Below are 24,016 nucleotides of genomic sequence, written 5' to 3'. Positions count from 1 at the left end.
CAGAGAGCTGAAATGTCGTGTCCAAAACTACACAGCCTGTGGACTTCACCAACCTGCACCGACCTCTGAGGACTGCATCAACCAGGCCTCCCTGCTCTCTGGCTTCTGATGGGGTTGAGCCAATAGGGAGCCCGGGCAGGAAGCAAGGGCCTAGAGCAGTAGATGCTGGAGCTGGCTCACAGGGGGCCGTATGGGTCTCGCCCCGTCACACTGGTGCCTTGAAAGCCCTGGTGTAAGTACCTATGGCACAGAAATCAGCAAATGGTACACACCAGGGCCCCCGTCGCAGACAGCCAGGTGTTTAACATTTACCAACACACCACTGGCGGAAGACCATGGCTCCTGTCAGGCAGCCTCTCCTGTAACTACAGCTCTCACTGGCTGGAGAAACCCTGCTTCCCTTGACCTTTCCCTTCGGGGTCAGGGAGAGTTAATGACTTTTCAGTCATTAACCCATCTCTTCTAGGTTGTCCTTCTTCCTGCCCTCACTTCATAAATCGTCTCCACCACCTCTGTTCGGTGTGCCATCTGTCTGTTTTCTGCCTGGCCCCTAACCTGGAGAGCATCCTGGTGGCATCTAAAATTAGAACACAATGGAATGGCAAACGATTGGAAACAATCCAGAGGACAGATTAAATGAATTCTAATGCTTCCACAAACAGACTGTCACCACTACCATACAGCCTTTAAAAAAGGGGCAGCTTTATATCCTGACATGTTACAATCTCCAAGTTATGTTTGGTGCGGTAGGGAACATGGGGAACACTGTGGATAATATCTACCTTTTGTGTTTTTTTTTAAAAAAAGCAAGAAGACAATGTATGTAGGTGTTTAGAAATGCGTGGAGCTGTCTCTGCAAGCATATGCCAGACACTTCACAAGAGTTCCCTACAGGGAAACAGAATTGGGCATGGAGGACAAGGGAACAAGGGAAATTTGCTTTTCTCTCTCTACATATTGTACCCTTTGAATGTTGTCCCATGTGCAAGTATTATTAAATACATTAGAGAAAGAGACGATGACCACTCCCAATCTATTATTCTTCCCCTCAGGCCAACATGACTCCCCCGTCACAGAACAGTCCTCAACACAGCTGGGCTGCCAGCGTGCTGGGGTCTTTGTAGGGCAGATCTCCACCATGTCATGCAGAGATGCAGTGCTAGGTTTGAAATCCTAAGTTCACCTTCTAAAAGTCTGCTTAGCATTCAATGGTTCATGTAATTTTTAATTACATGGTAGTCACTGCTTTATTCTAATTAAATTGCAGCTGTCTTCTGATCAGGAATTATGCTCTTCCACGGCACTCTGGCTCATTCCACAGTCAATAATGTTAAATGGAGTGAAAATGTAGGTCAGTGGAGCTAACTTGGAAGTCTCCAGGACAACTCTTCTTCCAAATCCATTGGAAAACATGAAGCAACAGGCAGAAATGCCAAGGATGTGACTGTTAAATACCAGATAAGTAAGCTGCTCCCCCAAAAAGTCTTTAGCATACTAAGCAAGTCGTTTACTGGAAGAAATTTAAACCTTTTATAAAGCATGTTTCTCTTTTGCATTCCTTCTTCAAGAAATCCCAAAGCCCAACTCTAAATGAAATGCTGCAGCCATCTGGGAACAAACAAATTGTTTTCCATGAGTATGGAACTGGCCAGATTATAAAGGGTAGTAATAGATACAAGTGTACAAAACCTCCAGTTCCCAACTAAATTCAGATATGCCAGAGACATGAAATGTCAAAGAGAGACCAACAAGACTACAGTGCTTCAACTGACTCACGCATCCCCTGAGGCTTCGTTCTCACAAACTCTAAAAGCACAGTTTAAAATCCCTCAGAGTTGGTGGCAACCGTCCCAAATTCATACCACTGCCAAAAATGGATAACAAAATATTTAAAGATAAAACTTCATCAGATAACCCAGAATACATTTCACCATTGAGTCATATTTTGTTCTCCCAGTACTGTTAGATGAAAACATAGCAGTTGTATCTTAATTGTTGAGTGAGAGTGAGCTGGGAAACAGCACGTGCCCCGCCACCCCTCAAGGTCAGGCTGCGGCGATGCAGATCCCCAGGAAGCAAGTGCAGATGGGATGGGCATGGTTGACGTCTCGCCACTTCCATCGGCAGCTGCCATTCCATGTGCCCTTGAAGGATCTGGGTACAAGAGAACTGAGAGCAGTACAGATTCATAAGACAATTTAAGTTGAGTCTTGTGGTCGAAGATTGTTCTTTCACCTGTTCACGTGGAATAATTGTCTTTTTTCTTTCACCTTCATGCTTGTGACCTAATGGAAACAGACTGTAAATGATGGCATGGCATTCTGTGTATCAGACCTGCCCATCACTTTCTTGTTAAGCTCCTTTGCTCTATTGTTTCCGACCCTTTAGCCTGTTCCCTCTCCCATTGAGTGCACTTCAGCATGGTTGGTGATTATTTTCTTATTGCCCATTGTTAAAGACACCTATTGAGAAGCTTGTGGTCTCTGACGGAAATGTGCTAGTGAATCCAAGGTGGGTACTGGCTGTGTAGTCATTGTCTGGGTGAGTTTCAAAACGAGGCAGGGTCATGTCCACCCTCAGCACAAGCAGTCTGTTCTCTGCCAGGATGCTGCCTCCTGTATCTACTCTCTGCCTCACCAATAACCCAACATCCTATCCTTGACCAAGGTACCTCAGTGAGAATGGCAGCTCCTGTCCCTGCAGTCCCAAGTGCTACTCCGCTGTTCATATTTGTGTTCTCAGACGTCTACGGTTTTTTTATGGTGGCGCTGCATTTGTTTGCCTCCACTATTCAGATTTGCTTCTGAAGTGTCCTCCTGCCGTCCAGCTCCACACACAGTGAAGCCAGGGGGCAAGAGTGGGAGCTCCGCAGTCGTGCACTGTTTTGTTCCTGGCCCTTCCCACTCAAGAGTCTTTGGTTCGAAGCTGTGTTTAATGTAAGTTCAAGTCTCAGAGCCACCTAAGAGAAGACTGAACCTGACTACCTAGGAAGAAATCTGTTTTCATCCCCATGTTAACTTGTGGGGGATTTGAAGGCATGCAAAGAGGCAGGCTCATTTTGGAGAGGAGATGGTGAAGCAGGAGGGAACCATTCACCCAGAGGAAGAAAGTGAAATAAAGGGGCTGGAAACAGCTGAGGACATCCACAGTTAAGCATATCTCTCTATAAATAGCAGTTGAGCCTGCCCTAGAGAGAGAGGTGAGAGGATAGGAAGAGAGGGCAGGAAGCGTTGGCCAAGGACACTTGTGGGCTATAAAAGCCTCTTGCATGAAAGACAGGCCAGTTGGGACTTTCATATTATCTGTGAGTAATAGAAAGGTTGACAAAAAGATCATTATTACCCAAAACTCAAGTATCAGCAGTGTGGGCTGAAATAAATAGGGCCATAGCTGTGAATAAGATGTGTGGCAATCTGTACTTGGGAAATGCATTTTTTAAAAACCACTTAGAAACACTGATCTTCATTACTTAAAGATAAGGCTGCTAATGTATACACAAGAATTCCATTTGGTTCATATTACTATCATTATTTATAATTTGCCTGTAATGTCACTCCTCCACTCAAAACCGTTAAAAGCTCCCCATTTCACTCAGGAAAAGCCAAAGTCCTTGAGAGAACAAGAAGACAAGCCACCGACAGGGAGGAGATATTTGCAAAACAATCTAATCAATAACTTGTATTCTGAATATACAAAGAACTCTTAAAACTCATTAAGAAAACAACTCAGTTTTAAAAATGGGCAAAAGATCTGAAAAAAACACCAACAAAGATACACAGATGGTAAATAAGCACATGAAAAGATGTCCAATATCATATATATTAAAGGAAATGTAAATTAAAACAAGGAGATGCCACTGCATACCTATTAGAATGGCCAAAATCCACAAAACTGTCAACACCAAATGCTGGCAAGAATGTGGAGCAATGGAACTCGCATTCATTGCTGGTGGGAATGCAAAATGGTGCAGCCACTAGAAGGCAATTGGGCAGTCTCCTACAAAGCTAAACGTAGGCTTACCATATGATCCAGCAATTGTGCCCCTTGGCATTATATTTACCCACGTGGGGCTGAAAACGTATGTCCACACAAAAACCTGCACACATTTGTTTATAGCAACTTTCTTCACAATTGCCAACACTTGGAAGCAACCAAGATGTACTTCAATAGGTGAATGGAGAAAAAACAGTGGTACATCATACAATGGGATTATTCAGTGATAGAAAGAAATGGGCTATCAATCCATAAAAAAAAAATATGGAGGAACCTTAAATGCATATTGCTAAGTGAAAGAAGCCAATCAGAAAGGCTACAGAATGTGTAGTTCTAACTGTGTGACACTCCGGAAAAGACAAAACTTTTGGAGCTTCCAGGCAGCTGAATACATAGAGGTTCCTGGAGGGGGCACACCCAGGGAGGGCATGGAAGCTGTGCGACCCTTCCCCCACAGCTCGCACTACATGTCTCTTCATCTGTAGCCTTTACAATATTCTTATAATAAACCAGTAAATGTAATTTTAAAAAAAACCCATGGGGACATTAAAAAGATCAACAGTTGCCAGGGGTTGAGGTGAGGGAGGGATGACTAGGCAGAGTAAAGGGGACTTCAGGGCAGTGAAACTACTCTGCATGATATTATACAGTGGCTACATGTCATTATACACTTGTCAAAACCCACAGAACATACAACACACAGTGAACCCTAATGGAAACTGTGAACCTTAGTTAATAATGAAGTATAAGTATCAGCTCATCAATTGTAACAGGTGCATCATACTAATGTAGGGTGTTAATGGGGGAAAGTGGGTAGGCAAAAGAAGGGACTGTATGGGAACTCAGTACTTTTTGCTCAGTTCTTCTGGAAACCTAAAACTACTCTAAAAAATAAGGTCTAGGCTGGGTGTGGTAGCTCATGCCTAGACCTTATATGTAATCCCAATATTTTGGGAAGCCAAAGCAGGAAAATCACTTGAAGCCAGGAGTTCAAGATCAGCCAGGGCAACATAGCAAGACCCTGTATCTACAAAAACATTAAAAATTAGCTGGGCATGGTGACGTATGCTGTAGTCCCAGCGGCTCAGGAGGTTCACTGGAGCCCAGGAGTTCAAGGCTAGAGTGAGCTGTGATCTGCCACTGCACTCCCTCCTGGGCAACAGAACAAGACCCTGCCTCTAAAAAAGCAAACAAACAAACAAAAAAAGGTTAATAATAAAAGGCCAAGTCCTTCGAATGGCCAAGCAGGTACTACACAATTGCTCCCTTGTTCCCTCCTTGACCTCATCAGCCAGCTACCACCCTCCCCACTCTCACTGGCCTCTGCTGTTCTGGAACTCGCCAGGCAGGCTTCTACCCCAGGACCTCACAATAGCTGTTCCCTCTGCCTGCAACACCATCCTCCCAGATCTTCACATCACTCCTTTCTTTGCTCCCATTCATCAAGTCTCTGTTCACGTCACTTCTCAGTAACACCTCCCCGATGACCCGATGTAAACCTGCACCACCGCCCTAAGTGCTGGCACTTCCCACCCGCCACCTGCTGTTTTCCTCCATAACACATATCACTGGTAAATGTACTGTCTCATTGATTTCTGTGTGGTGTTTACAGAATCTCTCCCTGCACTATACAATACACGCTCCAGCTGCGGCGTATTTGGTCTGTTTGGATGACGGTTGTATCTTAACAGATGGCATATACAGGCACTTGGTATATTATTTGTGAATTAATGAACGAAGGACCTGTGCCTGTGACACTCTAATAAATCACTTGATTATGGCTATCAAAAGTGAAGTTCAGTGATGCTGACACGGCAAAAAGTAATATACCAAAAAGTAATATAATTGGTCTAATGTGAGAATTGGATGTTTAAGACAGGAACTATCCCGAAAAAGACTTGGAAATATGATCACTGTAGACAAAATGATAGAGATAAATGAAAGATTGTCTTAGTTTTACCTTAAAAGTTTCACCCCTCCCTGTTGAGACTGATGGCTGCATCCTGTTGCCACTGGCTCTGCCTGCGGCCAGCTGCCCATGGGCTTCCCAGTGCTCTCCCAGGACTGCCCACCTGCAGGCCCATGGCTCAGTTTCCTCTGTGCATGGGCATCAGTTCAGCCAGTGCTGTCCAGAGCAAGCTCTGGTTACAGCTCCTGTCTCCCTTTCACTAAGGAAAATCGCAGGCCCCAAATTGGGTTTCCCCCTAAGCAGCTGGCCTGCTCCTGCAGCCCACATCAGGCCCGTCTGCCGCCAGTACGCCACGCAGGCACCCGCCAGTGCTCCATGCAGGCACCCGCCAGTGCTCCATGCAGGCACCCGCAAGTGCTCCATGCAGGCACCTGCCAGTGCTCCATGCAGGCACCCGCAAGAGCCACAGGTTTCACAGGGTGGCTCTTCTTCTAACAAGGGGGACAAAACACGCTCTGAAGGCCTCCTGTGATTCTGACAGTTCAGAGATGAGAGAGACAGAGACATAGACACAGAGAGGGAGAGACGGAGAGATAGAGGATGTCACAGATACAGAGAGACAAAGAGGGGAGAAACAGAGTCACAGAGAGACACAGAGGGAGAGACAAGGAGCCAGCGAGGGAAGGGAAGAATCCTGTTGTCATTCCCACGCTGTCTGCCGTCCTGCAGACGTCCTGCCACCCCGGGCAGCCCTTGCTTTCTGAGGTCTGTTTTCTCTCTGTTGTCCACACTGAGCCCCTTCCTTGATGAGTCCACGATCAAGTTCACTAATCAATCTTCTGCCATCTCTACTGTACCTTTGAGCCCATCCAGTGAGTTTTATTTCCATTATTCTATTCAGTTCTATACTTTTAATTTCCTTTTCATAAGTTTTATTTCTTTGCCGAGATGTTCCATTGTTTCATTTGTTTCCAGAGAACCTGTCATTGCTTTTTGAGCCCTTTTCATGATGGCTGCTTGGAAATCCTTGTCAGGTGATTCCAGCACCATTCATGAAAGCAGCCACAGTCACCAAAGGCTTCAGCAAAACCACCAGGGAATGAACCGTCTAGAAAAGGAGCTTCTGTGTCAGCTGGAGCCAGTTCTCCAGACCCAGCTCTTTCTCTACATGATGCAGTGTTTTCTCCTATGGCCAGACTTGGGGGTGGGGTGTTGTCAAAATTGTCATCATTTTCTCCATATTCAGTTCTTACAGATGGGCCCTCAATTGGCCACTGAATTGCAAAGCATACGCTGGACTGAAATTGAGCAATGTGTCTTTGGTTTTGCCGAAAGGACAGTGCAAACGGTGCAGGCTGCTTCAGACCTTCAGAGTACAAGGGCATCCCCAATTTAAGGACAGGAAAACCCACCAACCCTTCGAGTTAGAAAGAGGCTATGGCTCAGCTGAACTCCACAACATGAACTGCTTCCTTGATGAGCAGCCGTTCGCCCAGCTGTGTTTTTTGGTTTTTGTTTTTGAGATGGAGTCTCGCTGTGTCATCCAGGCTGGAGGGAAGTGGTGTGATCTCAGCTCACTGCAACCTCCACCTCCTGGGTTCAAGTGATCCTCCCACCTCAGCCTCCCAAGTAGCTGGGATTACAGGCATGAGCCACCACACCCGGCTAATTTTTTTTGTTTGTTTTTGTTTTTTGAGACAGAGTTTTGCTCTTGTTGCCCAGGCTGGAGTGCAACAGTGAGATCTCAGCTCACTGCAACCTCTGCCTCCCGGGTTCAAGCGATTCTCCTGCCTCAGCCTCCCGAGTAGCTGGGATTACAGGCACATGCCACCACGCCAGGCTAATTTTGTATTTTTAGTAGAGATGGGGTTTCTCCATGTTGGTCAGGCTGGTCTCGAACTCCCGACCTCAAGTGATCCGCCTGCCTCAGCCTCTCAAAGTGCTGGGATTACAGGCATGAGCCACCGTGCCTGGCCCCAGCTGTGTTTTTGAACTGGCAACCCAGACTCTTCCCTGAGGCTGCCCTTAGTTCCCACAACCAGGCAACATGGTTGGTTTACTCTTCCTTAAAAGCCTCGGCATTAAAAAGCATCTTTACCTAAAACAGTGTGACTTCGTCTTCTGGTCATTTTTTGTGACTCAATATCTTTTTTAGCTATAGTTCTTCCCAACACTAATTTGATTATTTCACTGATGTCTCCATACATGCCTCAATTTAGTAACATATTTCATCAAATCTTGTACAAACCTCCTGAGCTTGGCCTCTTAATAGAGATTGTTTCTCTTCTGTTGCATGAAAAAAAAAAACATACATTCTTTTTTATTTTAAAAAATTATGCACAGAAACAAATGGGATTCCAATTTTTCAGATAAATTCTGAGTCCCCTTCCAACCCAAGCAGGATGTCTTTTCTGTCTCTCTGCCTCCATGCCTAAATACTCCAAAAGCCCATGAGGAAGCAGCACTCGGGGTCTGCTCTGTCTGGAACTAAGAATGTACTAGTTAGGAAACTTGTTAAGCATGAGGATGGGGAGGGCACACCAAGGTGAGCGAGCAGCCTGTGCCACCCATGGAAAAAATGCCCAGGTGAGCACACCGTGGCCTCTTGTCTGCTTCAAGGGTCATGCACACCATCTGGCTGGTCCAGGTCATGGTGCTGCTGGGCTAATGAGCTCAGTGGGCTAGCTCAGTGATTCTCAATCATGGCCCCAAGACCAGCAGCACCAGCACTGCCTGAGAACTTGTTAGAAAAGCAGATTCTCCTCATAAAATTAGTTAGGGAGGATTCCCTCTTTTTCTATTGATTGGGATAGTTTCAGAAGGAATGGTACCAGCTCCTCCTTGTACCTCTGGTAGAATTCGGCAGTGAATCCGTCTGGTCCTGGACTTTTTTTGGTTGGTAAGCTATTAATTATTGCCTCAATTTCAGAGCCTGTTATTGGTCTATTAAGAGATTCAATTTCTTCCTGGTTTAGTCTTTGGAGGGTGTATGTGTCGAGGAATTTATCCATTTCTTCTAGATTTTCTAGTTTATTTGCATAGAGGTGTTTACAGTATTCTCTGATGGTAGTCTGTATTTCTGTGGGATCAGTGGTGATATCCCTTTATCATTTTTTATTGCATCTATTTGATTCTTCTCTCTTTTCTTCTTTATTAGTCTTGCTAGCGGTCTATCAATTTTGTTGATCTTTTCAAAAAACCAGCTCCTGGATTCATTGATTTTTTGAAGGGTTTTTTGTGTCTCTATCTCCTTCAGTTCTGCTCTGATCTTAGTTATTTCTTGCCTTCTGCTAGCTTTTGAATGTGTTCGCTCTTGCTTCTCTAGTTCTTTTAATTGTGATGTTAGGGTGTCAATTTTAGATCTTTCCTGCTTTCTCTTGTGGGCATTTAGTGCTATAAATTTCCCTCTACACACTGCTTTAAATGTGTCCCAGAGATTCTGGTATGTTGTGTCTTTGTTCTCGTTGGTTTCAAAGAACATCTTCATTTTTGCCTTCATTCTGCTATGTACCCAGTAGTCATTCAGGAGCAGGTTGTTCAGTTTCCATGTAGTTGAGCGGTTTTGAGTGAGTTTCTTAATCCTGAGTTCTAATTTGATTGAACTGTGGTCTGAGAGACAGTTCGTTATAATTTCTGTTCTTTTACATTTGCTGAGGAGTGCTTTACTTCCAACTATGTGGTCAATTTTCGAATAGGTGCGGTGTTGTGCTGAGAAGAATGTATATTCTGTTGATTTGGGGTGGAGAGTTCTGTAGAATTTTAGACCAATATCCCTGATGAACATCGATGCAAAAATCCTCAATAAAATACTGGCAAACCGAATCCAGCAGCACATCAAAAAGCTTATCAAGTGGGCTTCATCCCTGGGATGCAAGGCTTGTTCAACATACGCAAATCAATAAATGTAATCCAGCATATAAACAGAACCAAAGACAAAAACCACATGATTATTTCAATAGATGCAGAAAAGGCCTTCGACAAAATTCAACAGCCCTTCGTGCTAAAAACTCTCAATAAATTAGGTATTGATGGGACGCATCTCAAAATAATAAGAGCTATTTATGACAAACTCACAGCCAATATCATACTGAATGGGCAAAAACTGGAAGCATTCCCTTTGAAAAGTGGCACAAGACAGAGATGCCCTCTCTCACCACTCCTATTCAACATAGTGTTGGAAGTTCTGGCCAGAGCAATCAGGCAGGAGAAAGAAATAAAGGGTATTCAAATAGGAAAAGAGGAAGTCAAATTGTCCCTCTTTGCAGATGACATGATTGTATATCTACAAAACCCCATCGTCTCAGCCCAAAATCTCCTTAAGCTGATAAGCAACTTCAGCAAAGTCTCAGGATACAAAATCAGTGTACAAAAATCACAAGCATTCCTCCACACCAATAACAGACAAACAGAGAGCCAAATCATGAGTGAACTCCCATTCACAATTGCTTCAAAGAGAATAAAATACTTTCCAACTTACAAGGGATGTGAAAGACCTCTTCAAGGAGAACTACAAACCACTGCTCAATGAAATAAAAGAGGAGACAAATGGAAGAACATTCCATGCTCATGGATAGGAAGAATCAGTATCGTGAAAATGGCCATACTGCCCAAGGTAATTTATAGATTCAATGCCATCCCCATCAAGCTACCAATGACTTTCTTCACAGAATTGGAAAAAACTACTTTAAAGTTCATATGGAACCAAAAAAGAGCCCGCAATGCCAAGTCAATCCTAAGCCAAAAAAAACAAAGCTGGAGGCATCACACTACCTGACTTCAAACTACACTACAAGCCTACAGTAACCAAAACAGCATGGTACTGGTACCAAAACAGAGATACAGACCAATGGAATAGAACAGAGCCCTCAGAAATAATACCACACATCTACAACTATCTGATCTTTGACAAACCTGACAAAAACAAGAAATGGGGAAAGGATTCCCTATATAACAAATGGTGCTGGGAAAACTGGCTAGCCATATGTGGAAAGCTGAAACTGGATCCCTTCCTTACACCTTATACAAAAATTAATTCAAGATGCATTAAAGACTTAAATGTTAGACCTAAAACCATAAAAACCCTAGAAGAAAACCTAGGCAATACCATTCAGGACATAGGCATGGGCAAGGACTTCATGTCTAAAACACCAAAAGCAATGGCAACAAAAGCCAAAATTGACAAATGGGATCTAATTAAACTAAAGAGCTTCTGCACAGCAAAAGAAACTACCATCAGAGTGAACAGGCAACCTACAGAATGGGAGAAAATTTTTGCAATCTACTCATCTGACAAAGGGCTAATATCCAGAATCTACAAAGAACTTAAACAAATTTACAAGAAAAAACAAACAACCCCATCAAAAAGTGGGCAAAGGATATGAACAGACACTTCTCAAAAGAAGACATTTATGCAGCCAAAAAACACATGAAAAAATGCTCATCATCACTGCCCATCAGAGAAATGCAAATCAAAACCACAATGAAATATCATCTCACACCAGGTAGAATGGCCATCATTAAAAAGTCAGGAAACAACAGGTGCTGGAGAGGATTTGGAGAAATAGGAACACTTTTACACAGTTGGTGGGACTGTAAACTATTTCAACCATTGTGGAAGACAGTGTGGCAATTCCTCAGGGATCTAGAACTAGAAATACCATTAGACCCAGCCATCCCATTACTGGATATATACCGAAAGGAATATAAATCATGCTGCTATAAAGACACATGCACACGTATGTTCATTGCGGCACTACTCACAATAGCAAAGACTTGGAACCAACCCAAATGTCCAACAATGATAGACTGGATTAAGAAAATGTGGCACATATACATCACGGAATACTATGCAGCCATAAAAAATGATGAGTTCATGTCCTTTGTAGGGACATGGATGAAGCTGGAAACCATCATTCTCAGCAAACTATTACAAGGACAAAAAACCAAATACCGCATGTTCTCACTCATAGGTGGGAATTGAACAATGAGAACACTTGGGTACAGGAAGGGGAACATCACACACCAGGGCCTGTTGTGGGGTGGGGGGAGGGGGGAGGGATAGCATTAGGAGATATACCTAATGTAAATGATGAGTTAATGGGTGCAGCACACTAACATGGCACGTGTATACATATGTAACAAACCTGCATGTTGTGCACATGTACCCTAGAACTTAAAATATAATAAATATATATATATAAAGAAAAGCAGATTCTCTGCCCCATCCCAGTCCTACGAAATCAGGAACTCTGGGGGTAGTATCCAGTGATCGATTTCCACAGGTCCTTGGGCAGTCTCACATACACCCAAATTTACAAACCATATAACCACCTAGACAAAAGAAAAAAAAGATGGAAGAACCATCTTACTTGAAAACAACTTGGAAAAACATGTACTGCCAATTCTGATGTCAGTGACATCACTAACATTTCCATATCTGATGGACAAAAGTTCGTGTTGAGCAGGTCTGCCATTTCTGACTATAAAAGGAGGAAAACCAAACCAACCGATATTTTCCACCCATAAGCTGAAACATATGCATATATGTGCATGCATATACACGTGTGTGTATCAACATGTGTATAGATATGCACGTGTTCACGTATGTTTACGTGTGTGCATGTGTATGTCTGCATATGTGCATATCCATGTATATAGGCATATGTGTTTATAGATATGTGCATATAGAGGTGTGTATATACTGGATGTATATATGTATATATGTATGTATATATATGTGTGCATTAGATAATGTGTATATGCATGTGTGTATGTGTGCATGTGTATATATAAATATGTACACATATACATGTATATATACATGTGTGTACAGATGCATGTGTGTATATGCATAGATGTGTGTGTACTTATGTATGTACATGTATGTGTGTGTGTACATCATTCTCCCTTCCCTCAATATCCCTACCCTACTCCCAATAACACTCTCTACCCACCTTCCTCTAAAAAAAAAGGATTAAAAAGAAAAAAGTAAGTGGTGAGTTTACTTCTCCCACACATGGAGACAGAACTGAATTGTTCATGTTTTAATGCTTTGCATTAGAAAAATAATTCCCCAGGACATTACTTACATTTACAGCAGTTATTTAGGAACTATATTCCCAATAAGCACCACTGGATTTGCTTCATCTCCATCTATTTAGCATGATATGTAACACACTGTGAGCATTTTCTAAAGGGAAAGAAAAAGTAAATCCCAGGAGAGACACAAGTGTATTCATAAAATCCTCACACAAATAGTCCTCAATTTGCACCTGAACTTTCTAAAACTTATACATTGACTTCCCTAAAATGCCTTAATGATATCAAATCTAGACTTTCAAATGTCACCTGCAAAACAGAGACTCAGCAGAGAGCAGCTGGTTTTGGCAGTGTCCCCATCCTGACCTCAGAAGCCATTCACTATCAGATGAATCAAAGGGGAAATATTAAACACCTGACATCAATACATTTAGAAGCTGGAGATGAGAGTCTTAGACATTTTGAGAGTAACAAACAACTGTTCATGCTCAATGCAACACTTATTGGCCTTAAACCACCAGATGCATCCATCAGGAAGGAAAAGAATACACTTTAAAACGTGGGAAAGGAAATAAAAAATGTGAGACATTCTCCCCTAAAGCTGTTGAAAGGGATACAGTTTGCTAGAGCCTCCTTTATCAAGAAAAACACGCTGACCCTCACTGAAGATCACTTCCTCTTAACCAAACATTCAAGACGGTTAATGAGTGCCCTAATCTCCCGCTCAGTTCCCTGCCAATCGCTACAGGTGCATGCACCCCTTCATGGGTGGGTTTCCATGGGGCCCACCGTCCACCCCCTCACTGAGTCCACCCCTCTCTCATACTCCACAATTCTATTCTAACATTTCCACTCCCCTCGGCAACTGCCAGGCTCCCTCCCAGCCCCCTCTTCAGTCCTGGGCACGCCCGCATTGCTCCAGTATGTGGGCTCTGGGTGTGTGCTGGCCAGTTGTCCCAGAACAGCTAGGAATAGCACCCTCCTTCCCACCCAGCACAGGCCAAAGCCGGCAGACAGTCTTCTGAATTGCACTCATCTGACCTCTCAGAAACACAGCAGCACCCTCGTCCCCTGACCTCAGGTCACTGCCCGTCTCCTAATGGCCTCTGACCACCCTGCCTTAGTCTCTCTCTTCAGGCTCATCAGCACTGCCTGGTTGTTCATCTCCACCCTTCCCAAGGCTGGCCCTCGGCCTTCTCACGTTCGCACTTTAACTGCCCTGTAAGAAACCTTACAAGTCCTTCAGCTTCAGTTCATATCTCTGTACTACGAGTCCCACGTGTATGCTTCAGTCCAGGGGGCCTCTAAGCTCCAATAGCTTCATGCGGATGCCTCCAAGGACACACCCAACCCTGAATCCATTCCTGATCTCCTTGCCCCAAACCTAGGTAAGCCTCGCCCAGGGCTCCAGCACAGGCGACTGCCCCATCTATCCTGTTGTGCAACCAGAAACCCAGGAGTCACTCTAAGCACTGTCCCCCTGTCCGCTTGCCACCGCACCCTCCTGGACTCCCTCAGTGCCATCCCCATCTCCTTGTCAGCACTGCCTCCACTCTAGTCCAGGCTCCCACAGCTCTCCATGGGCAACCGTGGGAGTTTCATAACCATCTTCACATCCTCCGTCCTGGGCTCATTTCATCTGTTCTCCACGATATGGCTAGAGTATTGTTTTCAAAACACAGAACTGATCATATCATTCTCCCCTTAAAAATTTGAAAAGTATCAAAACCTTTAAAAACTAAGGGCCCACCAGCCCTGTGCTGCCTGGCTCTGCCTGTCTCTCCGTGTCCCCTCCGTTCCAGCACTACCCATCCAGGCCTTTCCTCGCCACTCCCAACAAAGCAGGCCTCGTCTTGCCCCAGGCCTCGAAGGGCCCCTCTGTCTAGGGGTGCATGCCCCTCCTCTTACGACAGCTACCCATCAGTCAAAGGGCAACTCAAATGCCACTTCTTGAGGACAGCTTTCCCCAAACCGCCACTGGGCCCCCATCTGCCAAGGGGCATAGTTTCGTCTGCTGCGTGTTTGGAAATCTGTCTCTTGCCTCAGAGCACATAGCTCATGTGTGATACAATCAGTTCGTGTAATTCTTTTCATGTTATTCTCCTCCATTAAATAGTATGCGAGTCTATTTCTGCGAAATCTCCAGTTCCTCGCACTATCCTTGGAACATAGTAAAGATTTGATGAGAAAATAAACAAATAAATCAATAAATGAGCTGTCAATAAATCCCTTCCCCTAATAAAACATAAGTACACAATTTACCATTGCACATTAAAATTCCATATGTTTTCTAAATTCACGATTAGGTTCAAAAGTAGGGGACAGCAAATAAAATGAGTTAGAGCTCCATTACACTCAACAAAAATGTAATTATGCTCAGGGTAAAGACTGTCATACGCCGTATTGAGGTATCACTGACATACAATAAACTGCTCATATGTAAACTGTGCACTTTGATAAGTTTTGACATAGTGCAACCTGATGGAAATGTCACAAGAGGCAAGGTAATGACTCTGCCCCTCACGCAGAGGTCTCCTTGAGGTACTCCACAATCACTTTCTCCTACCCCAGCTATTGTCCCCAAGTGAGCACTGATTTACTTTCTGTCACTAGAAATCTTCTATAAATGGGAATCATACATTAAGTACTTTCTTGTCTGGCTTCTTTTATTCAGCATAATTTTGAGAATCATCCATGTCATGGAATATTTCTTTTTATTGCTGAGCCATGTTCCATTACAGGAATATACCACAATCTGTTTATCTATTCACCAACTGTACAACATCTGCATTATTTCCAGTCTGTGGCTATTAAAAATACAGCTGCTATGAACACTTGTGTGCAAGGCGTGGTATGGCCATATCATTTCCATTTTCTTAGGCAGACATCTCGAAGTAGAATAGCTGAAACATTTGGTAGATGTATGTTTACTCTTTTAAGAAACTGATGAACTGTTTTCTGAAGCAGTTATACAATTTTACCTTCCCACTGTCAGTGCATGAGAGTGCTGGTTCCCTCACATACACGCCAACACTTGGGAGGATCACTCTGTTAGATTTCAGCCATGATGATAGGTGTGTAGTGGTATCTATCTCCTTGCAGGTTTCATTTCCACTTCCCTAATGACTGATAATGTTGAGCTTCTTTTTGAGTGCTTATTTGCCATCTGTACATATTTTGTGGTGAAATGTCTATTCAAATCATTTGCCCATTTTTAAAATTACTAAGTTTTGAGAGTTCTTTATATATTCTAGCTACAAATCCTTAAACAGACATGTGATTTGCAAATATTTTCTTCCAATATATAGACTGTCTTTTCATTCTCTTAACAGTGTCTTTCAAATAATAGAAGTTCTTTTTGTTTTGAGTCCAATTTGTCCACTCTTTCTTGTATGGAATTCTTTCTTCTATGGATCATGTTTGTGGTGTCATATATAAAAATTATTTGCCTAGTGCCAAGTCACAAATGTTTTCTCTTACATTTTCTTCTAGGATTTTTTTAGTTTTAGGCTTTACATTTAGATCTATGATTCATTTTTAGTTAATTTTTGTATACTAAGAGGTATAGATCAAAGTTCATCTTTAAAAATATGGGTATCTACTTGTTCCAGTATCATTTATTGAAAAGAGTGTCCTTTGGACAGCCAAGTGTCTTGGTGCCTTTGTTGAAAATCAGTTGTCTATGTCTTTAAGGATCTAATTCTACCTCTATTCTGTTCTGTTGATCTATTTCTCTATCTTTATTGCAACGTCATGCTGACTCCATTACCGTTCCAAAACCCTGGAAACCAAGTCCTCCAACTTTCTTCTTCCATTTCAAAGTTGTTTCTAGGCCCTTTGCCTTTCCATAGACACTTTAGAATCATTTATCAATTTCTATCGAAAAAATTCTGGGATTTTTGTTGTGATTCTGTTGAATCTATAGATCAACATGAATAGAACAGCTTAATAGCAAGACTTCTGACCCAGAATGTTATGTATAGCCCCCTTTACCTAGATCTTTAATTTCACTCAGCAATATATGTTGCTGAGCGTGTACATGTTTTTCTTATCTTTTGTCAGATTTATCCCTAAGCATTTGTCTTTTCTTTCATTTCTTTTTTTTTTATTATTGTACTTTAAGTTTTAGGGTACATATGCACAACGTGCAGGTTTGTTACATATGTATCCATGTGCCATATTGGTGTGCTGCACCCATTAACTCATCTTTCTTTCATTTCTTTGCTATTGTAAATGGTATTTTAAATTTCAATTTCTGATCATTTGTTGCTAATATATAGAAATACAACTGATTATGTATATTAACCCTTCAACCTTGCTAAATTGACTTACTAGTTTTTTGTTTGTTTGTTTGTTTGAGACAGAGTCTCGCTCTGTCACCCGGGCTGGAGTGCAGTGGCACAATCTTGGCTCACTGCAACCTCCAACTCCCAGGTTCAGGCGATTCTCCTACCTCAGCCTCCTGAATAGCTGGGATTACAGGTGTGAGCCACCACATCCAGCTGACTTACTAGTTCTAGTAGCTATTTTGTAGATCCTATCAAATTTTCTACACAGACAATCATATAGTCTACACATAAAGACAGCTTTACTTCTTCCTTTTTGATCTGGATGGCTTTGGTTTCTTTTTCTTGCTTGATTGTACTGGCTGAGACCTCCAGTGTAAGGCTGAACAGAAGTAGTAAGAGTGAACACCCTTGTCCTGTTCCTGATCTTAGGGGGAAAGCTTTTAGTCTTTCACCATTGAGTCTCACATAGGCTGTAGGTTTTCATGGATGCCCCTTAGCATGTTGAGGAAGTTTCCTTCTATTCCTAGATCACTGGGAGTGTTTATCAAGAGTTTACATTGGATTGGATTGGATTGAATGCTTTTTCTGCCATCCATTGAGATAATCCTCTGGATTTTTCTTTTTTAGTTTGTTAATATCATGAATTGTATTGATTGATTTTTATTTCCTAGGATAAATGTTTCTTGGTTATGATATTTTACCTTTTACATGTAATGCTGAAATTGATTTGCTGAATTTTTTTGAAGGTTTACATCTATGTTCATAGGGGTTATTGGCCTATAGTCTTTTCTTATAATGTTTTTGTCAGGTTTTGTTATCAGGATAATGCTTACCACTTAGAATGGGTTGGGAAGTACAACCTCATTATTAATCTTTCTTTTCTTCCTTCCTTCTTCTTTTTTTTTTTTTCTGAGACAGAGTCTCACTCTGGCACCCAGGCTGAAGTGTAGTGGTGTGATCATGGCTCACTGCAGTCTCAACCTCCCAGGCTCAGGTGATCCTCCCACCTCAGCCTCCTAAGTAGCTGGGACCACAGGCACATCCAGCTAATTTTTAAAATTTTTTGTAGTGATTGGGGGGGCATCTCACTATGTTGCTCAGGCTGGTCTCAAACTCCTGACCTCAAGCAATCCTCCCTCCTAAAATGTTGGGATTACAGATGTGAGCCACTGCACCTGGCCCAATTTTAATTTCCTAGAAGAGCTTGTGTAAAATTACTATTTTTTTTTTTCTTAAAAGCTTGGTAGAATTTACCAGTGAAACTATATGGCCTGGAATTTTCTTTATGAGAAGAATTTTATCTACAAATTTATTTCTGTAATAGATGTAGGGTTATTAAGGTTATCAATTTCTTCTTTAGTGAGCTTCGTGTCTTCCAAGAAAGTTATCCGTTTCATCTAAGTTGTAGAAATTGTTGGCATAACAATGTTTTAATATCCACTTATTATCTTTCGATATCTGTAAGATCCGTGGTGATTCCTTACATTGGTAATTTCTGTCTTTTCCCCATTTTTCCTAATCAGTCCACAACAGGTTTATCAATTTTATTGATTCTTCTCAAATAACCAGCTTTCAGTTTTGTTTGTTCTCGCTAGTAATTTTCTAATCTCCATTCTGTTCTTTATTATTCTCTTTCTCCTACTACTTAATTTGAGTTTAATTTGCCCTTATTTTTCTAGTTTCTTAAGGTGGAAGCTCCATTACAGGCAACAAAAGATTTAACTATGTGCAGGGTGAGTGGTGTCTCGCTCCCAGAATTTCATTTGAGCAATTCATAAACAGTGTGCTTATGACTCCAGGTTATTTGTTTGAAGAGCCAACCTTAGATAGCTGACGTTGCAATTACTCAGATTCAATCTAGGGAAATGTGCTTGGTCAGAAGTGCCATAAATGAACTTTTATTTTTCTCCATTTCTCATCAATTGATAAAGTCTGAAAGACATTCCATTCTAGTCTGTTATCATGGAAAATTATGGCTTCTAGGGCACTTTCTGGAATTTTAACCTTTGTCACAAGTCACAAGAATTTGGCCATATTCTATTTAGTTAAAGCCTTTTTTTTTTCTTTTGAGATGGAGTCTCGCTCAGCTGCCCAGGCTGGAGGGCAGTGGCATGATCTCGGCTCACTGCAACCACTCTCCCGGATTCAGGCGATTCTCCTGTCTCAGCCTCCCAAATAGCTGGGATTACAGGCACCCGCCATCATGCCCAGCTAATTTTTGTATTTTAGAAGAGATGGGGTTTCACCATGTTGGCCAGGCTGGTCTTCAGCTCCCGACCTCAGGTGATCTGCCTACCTCGGCCTCCCAAAGTGCTAGGATTATAGGCGTGAGCCACCGCGCCCAGCCTTAAAGCCTATTTTCAAAAGAAACAAAAATCCTTAACAAATACGGACGACTATAACCAGAAAATGTGTTTCCACCAGAAGAAATCTGTCACCAGCACCAGTGCTTTATGAGATCAATGAGACAAACCCAGGTCTTAAGGCACTTTCCTAAGCACCCCAGAGGAAGCCTCAATGACACTGCTCAAGGTAAACAGAGGCCTGGACCGATTCCACACGGGCAGGTGAGGCTCTCCCTCTTCCTGAGGAGCCAAACAGACATAGTCAGAACCAGGAATATCCTCTGCATCTCCCAATTTCCTATCAAAATCACTGTAGCATTCTTCCTTAAAGTGAATGACAAAGCCACAGTCTTTTGACATGTGTTCAGAAAGCAAAAGGCTTTTTCAGAAAATCTGTATTCCTAACAAAAGACATCTGAAAAATCTGCTAACTACAAATGGGTACTTAAAAGTCCCTTATGGACTTAAGCTACTTTAAGGACAGGACATTGGTGAAACAGTATCCTGGCATAGGAAATTAGTAGTGAGACACTCAGAATTGAGGGAGAAAAGCCACCACTGGCCATAATATTTACAAATAATCAAAACCGGACCACTTCAAAGGCGTTGCTAACAGATCACATTGTCAGAACAAGGCTTCACGGCAAGAGAACATGCAAATCCAAACACACTTGGAGCTGTGGATGCCCATTTTAGACAAAAGCAATTTAATATAAACTGGATGAGGCTTACGTTTCTTTTATATACACTTTTTGGGATTCTGAATTATATATAGCTTCTATAGAGAAAAGATAGGATGACCACCAGCCCCTTAAAAAAAAATGCTCCAGGTATAATAATAAAGTTATGCACAAAATACCAAGCAACAAGAAAAAAGAACATTTCAAATAACCAGCTTTCAGTTTGGTTTTCTCTAGTAATTTTAAAGTACTCAGGAGATATGAAACCCAGGGTGTAGGACATGGATATTCATTCATATATTCTCACTCTCTCTCTTTCTCTCATAATGGAAAGATTCCAGGTCCAAAGCAGTACAGTAAAATTATTTCAGCCTCACTTCTCTTGAAAAAAAATCCCTCCAAAACAGCCAGGAGAACAAGAAACACATGCATCATCTTCAATAAAACTAGAAGACACCTGGCCGGGCACACTGGCTCACACCTGTAATCCCAGCACTTCGGGAGGCCAAGGCGGGCAGATCATCTGAGGTCAGGAGTTCTAGACCAGCCTGGCCAACGTGGAGAAACCCTGTCTCTACTAAAAATACAAAAATTAGCCGGGCGTGGTGGTGCACACCTGTAGCCTCAGCTACTCGAGAGACGGGGGCAAGAGAATCACTTGAACCTGGGAGGCGGCCGTTGCAGTGAGCCGAGATCGCGCCATTGGACTCCAGCTTGGGTGACAGAGTGAGATTCTATCTAAAAAACGAAGCAAAACAAAACAAAACAAACTAGAAGACACCCATCCCCAGGCCACCATTACGAAGGCAGGAAGCAGACGGAGGATGGGTGGGGCTTCAGCAGAGACTAGGAAGGTCCCATCCCAGTAGCCAGTGGCAAGTGCACCCTGCCAGGTGGTAGACAAGCCACCTGTCTGAGAGTCAGACGCAGGCCTAGGGGCCCCAGCCCCATCACAGCTGGCCACCCCTCTTGCCATCCTTGCAGGGGTCTGAGGCTTATTCTCTGGGGAAAAGCGAACCAAAGAGGCCAGAACATGGAGAGGGCCAGCATGGACAGGAGCCAAGGTGAGGATGGACACTGCTCTGATAGGCAGCAGATGGAGGCGTCTCTGGAGAGACTCACAGCTGCTGGAGAAGAGACCAACAGGTCCAGACTCCGGACATCGCCAGGCTGCCCCACGGTGAGACCTGCGTGTCCCTGGGCCCCAGCAGTCACACAGGACTTCCTGGTCATTTTGAGGGCCTCACGCTTGAAAGATCACATGATGTTTGAGTAAATCTCCAACATGGAAGAAAAAAACTGCACAAGAGGACTCAGAGGAAACAGAGACAGTGAATGCAGGGAAGGAACCACCCTTCAAGGAAACTGTAATGAATGTTCACCGGAAGAGAGGAATCATCCCAGAAACAGGAAGGGACTGACTGAAAGGGAAGAAACGGAGAGAAACCAGATAACAAAAGAACTTTTAGAAATTAAAAAACAAATAGCCAAAGTAGGTCAAAATAAACAATGTTAGTAGAAAAGTTGGGAGATCAAGTCAAGGAAATGTCTTTTAAAAGGAGAAGAAAGATACAAGCGGAAAGGTCAGCAAATGAGACTCAACCCAGGAGGCCTGACGGCCGCAGGGGCAGGGGGCGGGGCCGGGGGCGCAGCCCACCAGCCAAGGACGGCCAGTTACCAGGCGCTCTGGAGCTCCGTTTCGTGATCTGAAAATGAGGGCGATCCTGTCACCGCCTCCCTTATAGGGTGGTGAGGAAGGTTAGATCCATTATTATGGGCAAAGTCCTTAGAACAGTGCCTGGCATACAGTATGCACTCAATAGATATTATCTCTGATTAGTCTTAATAAGATTTCTAAAAAATGAGAATAGAGAAAATACTAGAGAGGAAATTATCAAGGAAATAAAGGATACAGAGGGTATTTTAAACAAAGGTACGAGCACTCCTGTGATTGGGATGGAATGTATTTACATATATCAGCACGTCCCTAGTTAAGAACGGCATGGGCATGTGTGTGTGTATGTGATTTGTTATCTATGGCCATGGTAAACCTCAGTGGCTGGCTCGAGTCAGCCTGGTCTGGGCCTGCTGGTGCAGCTGTGCCTGCTCTGGGCAGGGCAGGCAGCTTGCTGACCCTGGCTCGGCTCTCTTCAATGTTTGAGGTTGGCTGGCTACAGATAGGTCTGGGATGGCCTAGGCAGGGACAACTGAGTTCTCCTCCATGTGATCACACACCACCAGCACCCAAGCCCTGGGGTCTCCTCGGGGGTAGACACAGGGCCTGAGAGAGTGCAGAAAAGTGCAACCCTTTCCAAGGCCTGGGCTACGAAGTGACACTGGTCACTTCTGCCACAGTCCATTGGCCAAAACAAGTCACAGCTCAGATTCAAGAAGTGAGGAAGCAGACTCCTACCTCTTGATGGAAGCGCTACAAGGTCACTTTGCCAGGGGCATGGGAGGGTTGGAGAACTGGGGCCACTTCTATCGTCTACTCCAACCCTTCTCCACTCTGCTTTGTGTCCTGGGAGGCTGACCTCTATACATAGTATCCCAGGGCCGCCTCCCAGCACAGGCCTTAGAGCCATTCTCTTAGACTACAGTGTGAACGGTTCTCCCAAGACTGGGCAGTACACAGCTTACACAACCACATGCAGGTGCCCTCAGTGAAGCCATCTGCAAAAGGAGTCATATGGGCTGGATGACTCTACATTCCTTCATCCTGAGAACTCACAAATACTTTATACCCAAGATCCTAGCATTTCTCTTCTGACCTGCCTGAAGAGGTGGTATGGCTGGCATCCATGTGTGCGCTTCCATGTGTGTGATGTGGGTCACTAGCACGCACACAATAGGAACCTAGTAAAAGGGATGATTAAATGAATTCACATACGTGTGTTTGAAATACACTGTGCACACATTCCATTTCAGTTCCCCCCACCTCCTCGCCTTGAGACCCCAGCAGACATGACACCATCCTGCAAAAACAGGGTTGAGAACTGCCAGTCTGGTGCATCAAACCTTAAAAGTTCAAAGCTAAAGTTAGAAATATAAAAACATCAATAGATTAATTCTCCTAACCTAACTTGACAGAACTGATAAAGGAAGGAGAAGTCAGAAGCTGTACCCGGGAAGCAGTGGGCCCAGGGGCGGCCCCAAAGCCCTCTCTCTGCAGACACCAGGTGGGGCAGGCTGGCCCTCACTTCCCATCTCTGACTCCCGGCCCTGCTGATGCATGAAACTTTATATAAGCGAAATCTGAGTCCACCCGCTCAGCCCTCCCGCTCCCCAACCAGCAGCTGTGTGCACTCAGCAGCTGGGCCCAGATCTGGCGCTGACCAGAGGGCCCTGGAAGCCACGTTCAGCGGGCCCACCAACCCAGACAATGGTGGTCTGTCCAGAGTGGGATGCAGAGGCTGCCAGCCCCTGAAAGTTGCAAGAGTCTGCCCTGTTGTGAGAATTAACCAGTGTTCCTGGATTTGGGTGGCTCTGAGGTTCAAATCTTGGCTTAGAGTCTTCTGGACACAATGGGGAAGGTTTTTAGTGTCAATCAACAAAACAGTAACTACTACGTACTGAGGAATTACTTTGTGCCCAGCACATCTACTCATTTACCCTGGTCATGACCTCACTGCCCCCACCAGTGGATATCATTCATCGCATTTTTAGGAGGAAGAAACTAGGACTCCGAGAGGTTAGACAGGTGCCGGAAGTCAGAGAGCAAATGGCTGCAGGAACAAAGCCAGGTGTGCCTGACTCTGAAGC

General features: G+C 43.6%; 1 protein-coding gene and 1 long non-coding RNA gene across 5 annotated transcripts in view; both read right to left on the bottom strand.

The window, feature by feature from the left end:
- The window catches only part of ARHGEF7 (Rho guanine nucleotide exchange factor 7), a 190,936-nt gene that overhangs the window by 159,717 nt on the left and 7,203 nt on the right, over positions 1-24,016 (bottom strand). The window lies entirely within an intron of this gene.
- Positions 1,022-23,154, bottom strand: LOC100607034. The gene is made up of 2 exons (XR_001115834.2): positions 23,026-23,154; positions 1,022-2,299 (listed from the first exon to the last, which is right to left on the bottom strand). It is a non-coding gene; the product is annotated as an uncharacterized LOC100607034 (long non-coding RNA).

This window comes from Nomascus leucogenys, chromosome 5, assembly GCF_006542625.1.
Source record: "Nomascus leucogenys isolate Asia chromosome 5, Asia_NLE_v1, whole genome shotgun sequence".
NCBI classification, from domain to species: Eukaryota; Metazoa; Chordata; class Mammalia; order Primates; family Hylobatidae; genus Nomascus; species Nomascus leucogenys.
The sequence above is the reverse complement of the archived record's forward strand: the minus strand, read 5'-3'. Positions and strand labels throughout refer to the sequence as shown.